This window comes from Zea mays, chromosome 9, assembly GCF_902167145.1.
Source record: "Zea mays cultivar B73 chromosome 9, Zm-B73-REFERENCE-NAM-5.0, whole genome shotgun sequence".
Classification (NCBI taxonomy): Eukaryota; Viridiplantae; Streptophyta; class Magnoliopsida; order Poales; family Poaceae; genus Zea; species Zea mays.
Window position 1 is genome coordinate 138,715,626 of NC_050104.1, and position 6,000 is coordinate 138,721,625.

Genomic DNA, 6,000 nt, shown 5'->3' on the forward strand with positions numbered 1-6,000 from the left:
TCAACATCCTTGCACCTAGTGCAAATTTCAACATGTTCAACACAAGAGTTGGATTTATTTGCTACTTCTAATTTAGCATTTAAATCATTGTTGACACCTTTCAAAGTAGAAATGGTTTCATGACAAGTAGATAGTTCAAAAGAAAGCATTTCATTTCTTTTAACTTCTAAAGCATAGGATTTTTGTGCCTCAACAAATTTATCATGCTCTTCATACAACAAATCCTCTTGCTTTTCTAAAAGTATATTCTTTTCATTCAAGGCATCAATTAATTCATTAATTTTGTCTATCTTAGATCTATCTAAGCCTTTGAACAAACATGAATAATCTACTTCATCCTCATCACTAGATTCATCCTCACTTGAAGAAGCATAGGTAGAGTTGCGAGCACATACCTTCTTCTCCCTTGCCATAAGGCATGTGTGACGCTCGTTGGGGAAGAGGGTTGATTTGTTGAAGGCGGTGGCGGCGAGTCCTTCATTGTCGGAGTCGGACGAGGAGCAATCCGAGTCCCACTCCTTGCCTAGATGCGCCTCGCCCTTTGCCTTCTTATAATGCTTCTTCTTTTCCCTCTTGTTTCCCTTTTCCTGGTCACTTTCATTATCAGGACAGTTAGCAATAAAATGACCAAGCTTACCGCATTTGAAGCATGATCGCTTCCCCTTGGTCTTAGTCTTGCTCGGCTGTCCATTGCGACCCTTTAGCACCGTCTTGAATCTCTTGATAATGAGGGCCATTTCTTCTTCATTAAGACCGGCCGCCTCAATTTGCGCCACCTTGCTAGGTAGCGACTCCTTGCTCCTTGTTGCCTTTAGAGCAATGGGTTGAGACTCGTGGAGTGGACCATTCAACGCGTCGTCGACGTATCTTGCCTCCTTGATCATCATCCGCCCGCTCACGAATTTTCCAAGTACTTCTTCGGGCGTCATCATCGTGTACCTGGGATTCTCACGAATATTGTTCACGAGATGAGGATCAAGAACGGTAAATGACCTGAGCATTAGGCGGACGACGTCGTGATCCGTCCAACGCGTGCTTCCGTAGCTCCTTATCTTGTTGACAAGGGTCTTGAGCCGGTTGTATGTTTGAGTTGGCTCCTCGCCCCTTATCATCGCGAACCGTCCAAGCTCGCCCTCCACCAACTCCATTTTGGTGAGCAAGGTAGCGTCATTTCCCTCATGAGAGATCTTGAGGGTATCCCAGATTTGCTTGGCGTTATCCAAGCCACTTACTTTATTATATTCATCCCTGCACAATGAGGCTAGAAGAACAGTAGTAGCTTGTGCATTCTTGTGGATTTGCTCATTAATGAATATAGGACTATCCGAACTATTAAAGTGCATTCCACTATCTACAATCTCCCATATGCTAGGATGGAGAGAGAATAGGTGACTACGCATTTTGTGGCTCCAAAATCCGTAGTCCTCCCCATCAAAGTGTGGGGGCTTGCCGAGTGGAATAGAAAGCAAATGTGAATTTGAACTTTGCGGAATACGAGAGTAGTCAAAAGAAAAGTTAGAATTAACCGGTTTCCTTTGTTTGTCGTGGTCGTCGTCCTTTTGGGAAGAAGAGGACTCATCACTGTCGTAGTAGACGATCTCCTTGATGCGTCTTGTCTTCTTCTTCTTCCCATCTCTTTGCTTGTGGCCCGAGCCCGAGTCATTGGACTTGTCATCCCTTGGCTCGTTGACGAAGGACTCCTTTTCCTTGTCGTTGATCACAATTCCCTTTCCCTTAGGATCCATCTCTTCGGGCGGCTAGTCCCTTTCTTGAAGAGAACGGCTCCGATACCAATTGAGAGCACCTAGAGGGGGGGGGTGAATAGGTGATCCTGTAAAACTTCAATACTTAAGCCACAAAAACTTGTTAAGTGTTAGCACAAGTATGGCCAAGTGGCTAGAGAGGAGTCAAAACACAATAACCACAAGAAAGCAATCACAGAGTTGACACGGTGGTTATCCCGTGGTTCGGCCAAGTACAAAACTTGCCTACTCCACGTTGTGGCGTCCCAACGGACGAGAGTTGCACTCAACTCCTCTCAAGTGATCCAATGATCAACTTGAATACCACGGTGTTTTCCTTTCCTTTGATCTTTTCCCGTTTGCGAGGAACCTCCACAACTTGGAGTCTCTCGCCCTTACAATTGAGTTCACAAAGAAGTACAGAGTAAGGTGGGAATGAGCAACGCACACAAGACTCGAAAATCAGAGCAACAACACGCACACAAGTCGCAACAAGAGCTCGCAACGCAACACAAAGAGTTCACAACTCCACAAGAGCTCTATATGCTATCACAATGAAACGAATGCGTGAGATTGATGTCTTGGTGCTTAGAAGAGTTGTAGGAATGCTTGGTGTACTCCTCCATGCGCCTAGGGGTCCCTTTTATAGCCCCAAGGCAGCTAGGAGCCGTTGGGAACAAATCTGGAAGGCCATCTTTGCCTTCTGTCTCGTGGCGCACCGGACAGTCCGGTGCACACCGGACACTGTCCGGTGCCCGATTTGTTTCCTTAAACAGCGCATCCGACCGTTGCTGTCAGAGTCAGATCTGCGCACCGTTGGCGCACCGGACATGTCCGGTGCACACCGGACAGTCCGGTGCTTCCTTCCGACCGTTGGCTCGGCCACGTGTCGCGCGCCGATCGCGCGGCCGACCGTTGGCCCGGCCGACCGTTGGCTCACCGGACAGTCCGGTGCACACCGGACAGTCCGGTGAATTTTAGCCGAAGTCGCCGGAGAAAAACCCGAGAGCGGCCTCTTCGGCTGGGGCAGCCTGGCGCACCGGACACTGTCCGGTGCACCACCGGACACTGTCCGGTGCACCACCGGACAGTCCGGTGCCCCAGACCGAAACAGCCTCTTGGCTGTACACAGCCAAGTCTTCTCTTCTCTTCTTCTATCTGTTTCTAACACTTAGACAAATATATTAGTACACAAAACCAATGTACTAAGACTTAGAAACATACCTTTGTTGAAGATTTGCACTTTGTTCATCCATGGGCATTGATTTACATTTAAGCACTTGTGTTGACACTCAATCACCAAAATACTTAGAAATGGCCCAAAGGCTCATTTCCCTTTCAATCTTGTTGGTTATTGTGTTTTGTTGAAGATTCCTCTCTAGCCACTTGGCGGTTATTGTGCTAACACTTAACCAAGTTTTTGTGGCTTAAGTTTTTAAGTGTTACAGGATCACCTATTCACCCCCCCTCTAGGTGCTCTCAATTGGTATCAGAGCCGTTCTCTTCACAAAGGGACTAACCGCCCGAAGAGATGGATCCTAAGGGGAAAGGAATCGTGATCAACGACAAAGAGAAGGAATCCTTCGTCAACGAGCCGAAGGATGACAAGCCTACCGACTCTGGCTCGGGCCATAGACGGAAAGATGGGAAGAAGAAGAAGACAAGGCGCATCAAGGAAATTGTCTACTACGACGACAGCGATGAGTCTACTTCTTCCCAAAAGGACGACGACCACAACGACTACGAGAGAAGGAAATCGGTCAATTCGAACTTTTCTTTTGACTACTCTCGTATTCCGCAAAGTTCAAATTCACATTTGCTCTCCATTCCTCTCGGCAAGCCTCCACACTTTGATGGGGAGGACTACGGATTTTGGAGCCACAAAATGCGTAGTCACTTGTTCTCTCTCCATCCTAGTATATGGGAGATTGTAGAGAGTGGAACGCACTTTGATAGTTTGGATAGTCCCATGTTCATTAATGAGCAAATTCATAAGAATGCACAAGCTACTACTTTTCTTCTAGCTTCATTGTGCAGGGATGAATACCACAAAGTGAGCGGCTTGGATAACGCCAAGCAGATCTGGGACACCCTCAAGATTTCACATGAGGGGAACGACGTCACCTTGCTCACCAAGATGGAGTTGGTAGAGGGCGAGCTTGGACGATTCGCAATGATAAGGGGGGAGGAGCCGACACAAACATACAACCGGCTCAAGACCCTTATCAACAAAATAAGGAGCTACGGAAGCACGCGATGGACGGACCACGACGTCGTCCGATTGATGCTAAGGTCCTTTACCATTCTTGATCCTCATTTGGTGAATAATATTCGTGAGAATCCCAGGTACACCAAAATGTCGCCCGAAGAAGTCCTTGGAAAATTCGTAAGCGGGCGAATGATGATCAAGGAGGCAAGGTACGTTGACGACGCATTGAATGGTCCAATCACCGAGCCTCAACCCCTTGCTCTCAAGGCAACAAGAAGCAAGGAGGCGCTACCTAGCAAGGTGGCACAAATTGAGGCGGCCGGACTTAATGATGAAGAAATGGCCCTCATCATCAAAAGATTCAAGACGGCGCTAAAGGGTCGCAAGGGGCAGCCAAGCAAGACCAAGACAAAGGGGAAGCGCTCATGCTTCAAATGTGGTAAGCTTGGTCATTTTATTGCTAACTGTCCCGACAATGATAGTGATTAGGATCAAGGGAACAAGAGGGAGAAGAAGAAGAACTATAAGAAGGCAAAGGGCGAGGCACATCTTGGCAAGGAGTGGGATTCGGATTGCTCCTCGTCCGACTCCGATAATGAAGGACTCGCCGCCACCGCCTTCAACAAGTCATACCTCTTCCCCAACGAGCGTCACACATGCCTTATGGCAAGGGAGAAGAAGGTATGTACTCGAGACTCTACTTATGCTTCTTCAAGTGAGGACGAATCGAGTGATGAGGATGAAATAGATTATTCATGTTTATTTAAGGGCCTAGATAGAACCAAGGTAGATAAAATTAATGAATTGATTGATGCCTTGAATGATAAGAATAGGCTTTCAGAAAAACAAGAGGACTTGTTGTATGAAGAACATGAAAAATTTGTAGAAGCACAAAAATCTCATGCCTTAGAAGTTAAGAGAAATGAAATGCTTTCTTGTGAATTATCTTCTTGCCATGAGACAATTTCTAGCTTAAGGAGCATTAATGATGATTTAAATGCTAAGTCAGAAATAGCTAGTAAATCTACAACTTGTGTAGAAAATGTTGTTATTTGCAATAGATGTAAAGATTTTGATATTGATGCTTGTAGTGAACACATAGCTTCTATTGCAAAGTTAAACGATGAAATGGCTAGTCTTAATGCCCAACTTAAGGCTAGCAAAAGTGATTTCGATAAACTAAAATTTGCTAGGGATGCCTACACGGTTGGTAGACACCCCTCAATTAAGGATGGGCTTGGCTTCAAGAGGGAAGCCAAGAACTTAACAAGCCATAAGGCTCCCATCTCCGCCAAGGAGAAAGGGAAGGCCCCTATGGCAAATAGCACTAAAAGGAACCATGCTTTTATGTACAATGATAGAAGACAGTCTCATAGGAGTTGTAATGCTTTTGATTCACATGCCTATGATTCTTATGCCATGTATGCTTCCAGTTCTTCCTATATGCATGGTAGAGATATGCCTAGGAAGAATATTCATCATGTGCCTAGAAAGAATATTGTTCATGTTCCTAGGAAAGTTATGAATGGTCCCTCTACAATTTATCATGCTTTAAATGCTTCCTTTGCTATTTGTAGAAAGGATAGGAAGATAGTTGCTAGGAAATTAGGGGCAAAATGCAAGGGTGATAAAACTTGCATTTGGGTCCCTAAGGAAATTGTGACTAACCTTGTAGGACCCAACAAGAGTTGGGTACCTAAGTCCCAAGCCTAAATTTGCCTTGCAGGTTTATGCATCCGGGGGTTCAAGCTGGATTATCGACAGCGGATGCACAAACCATATGACGGGGGAGAAGAAGATGTTCACCTCCTACGTCAAGAATAAGGATTCCCAAGATTCAATCATATTCGGTGATGGGAACCAAGGCAAGGTGAAAGGTTTAGGCAAGATTGCAATATCTAATGAGCACTCTATCTCTAATGTGTTTTTAGTTGAGTCTCTTGGATATAATTTACTATCTGTCAGTCAATTATGTAATATGGGATATAATTGTCTATTTACAAATGTAGATGTGTCTGTCTTTAGAAGATGTGATGGTTCACTAGCTTT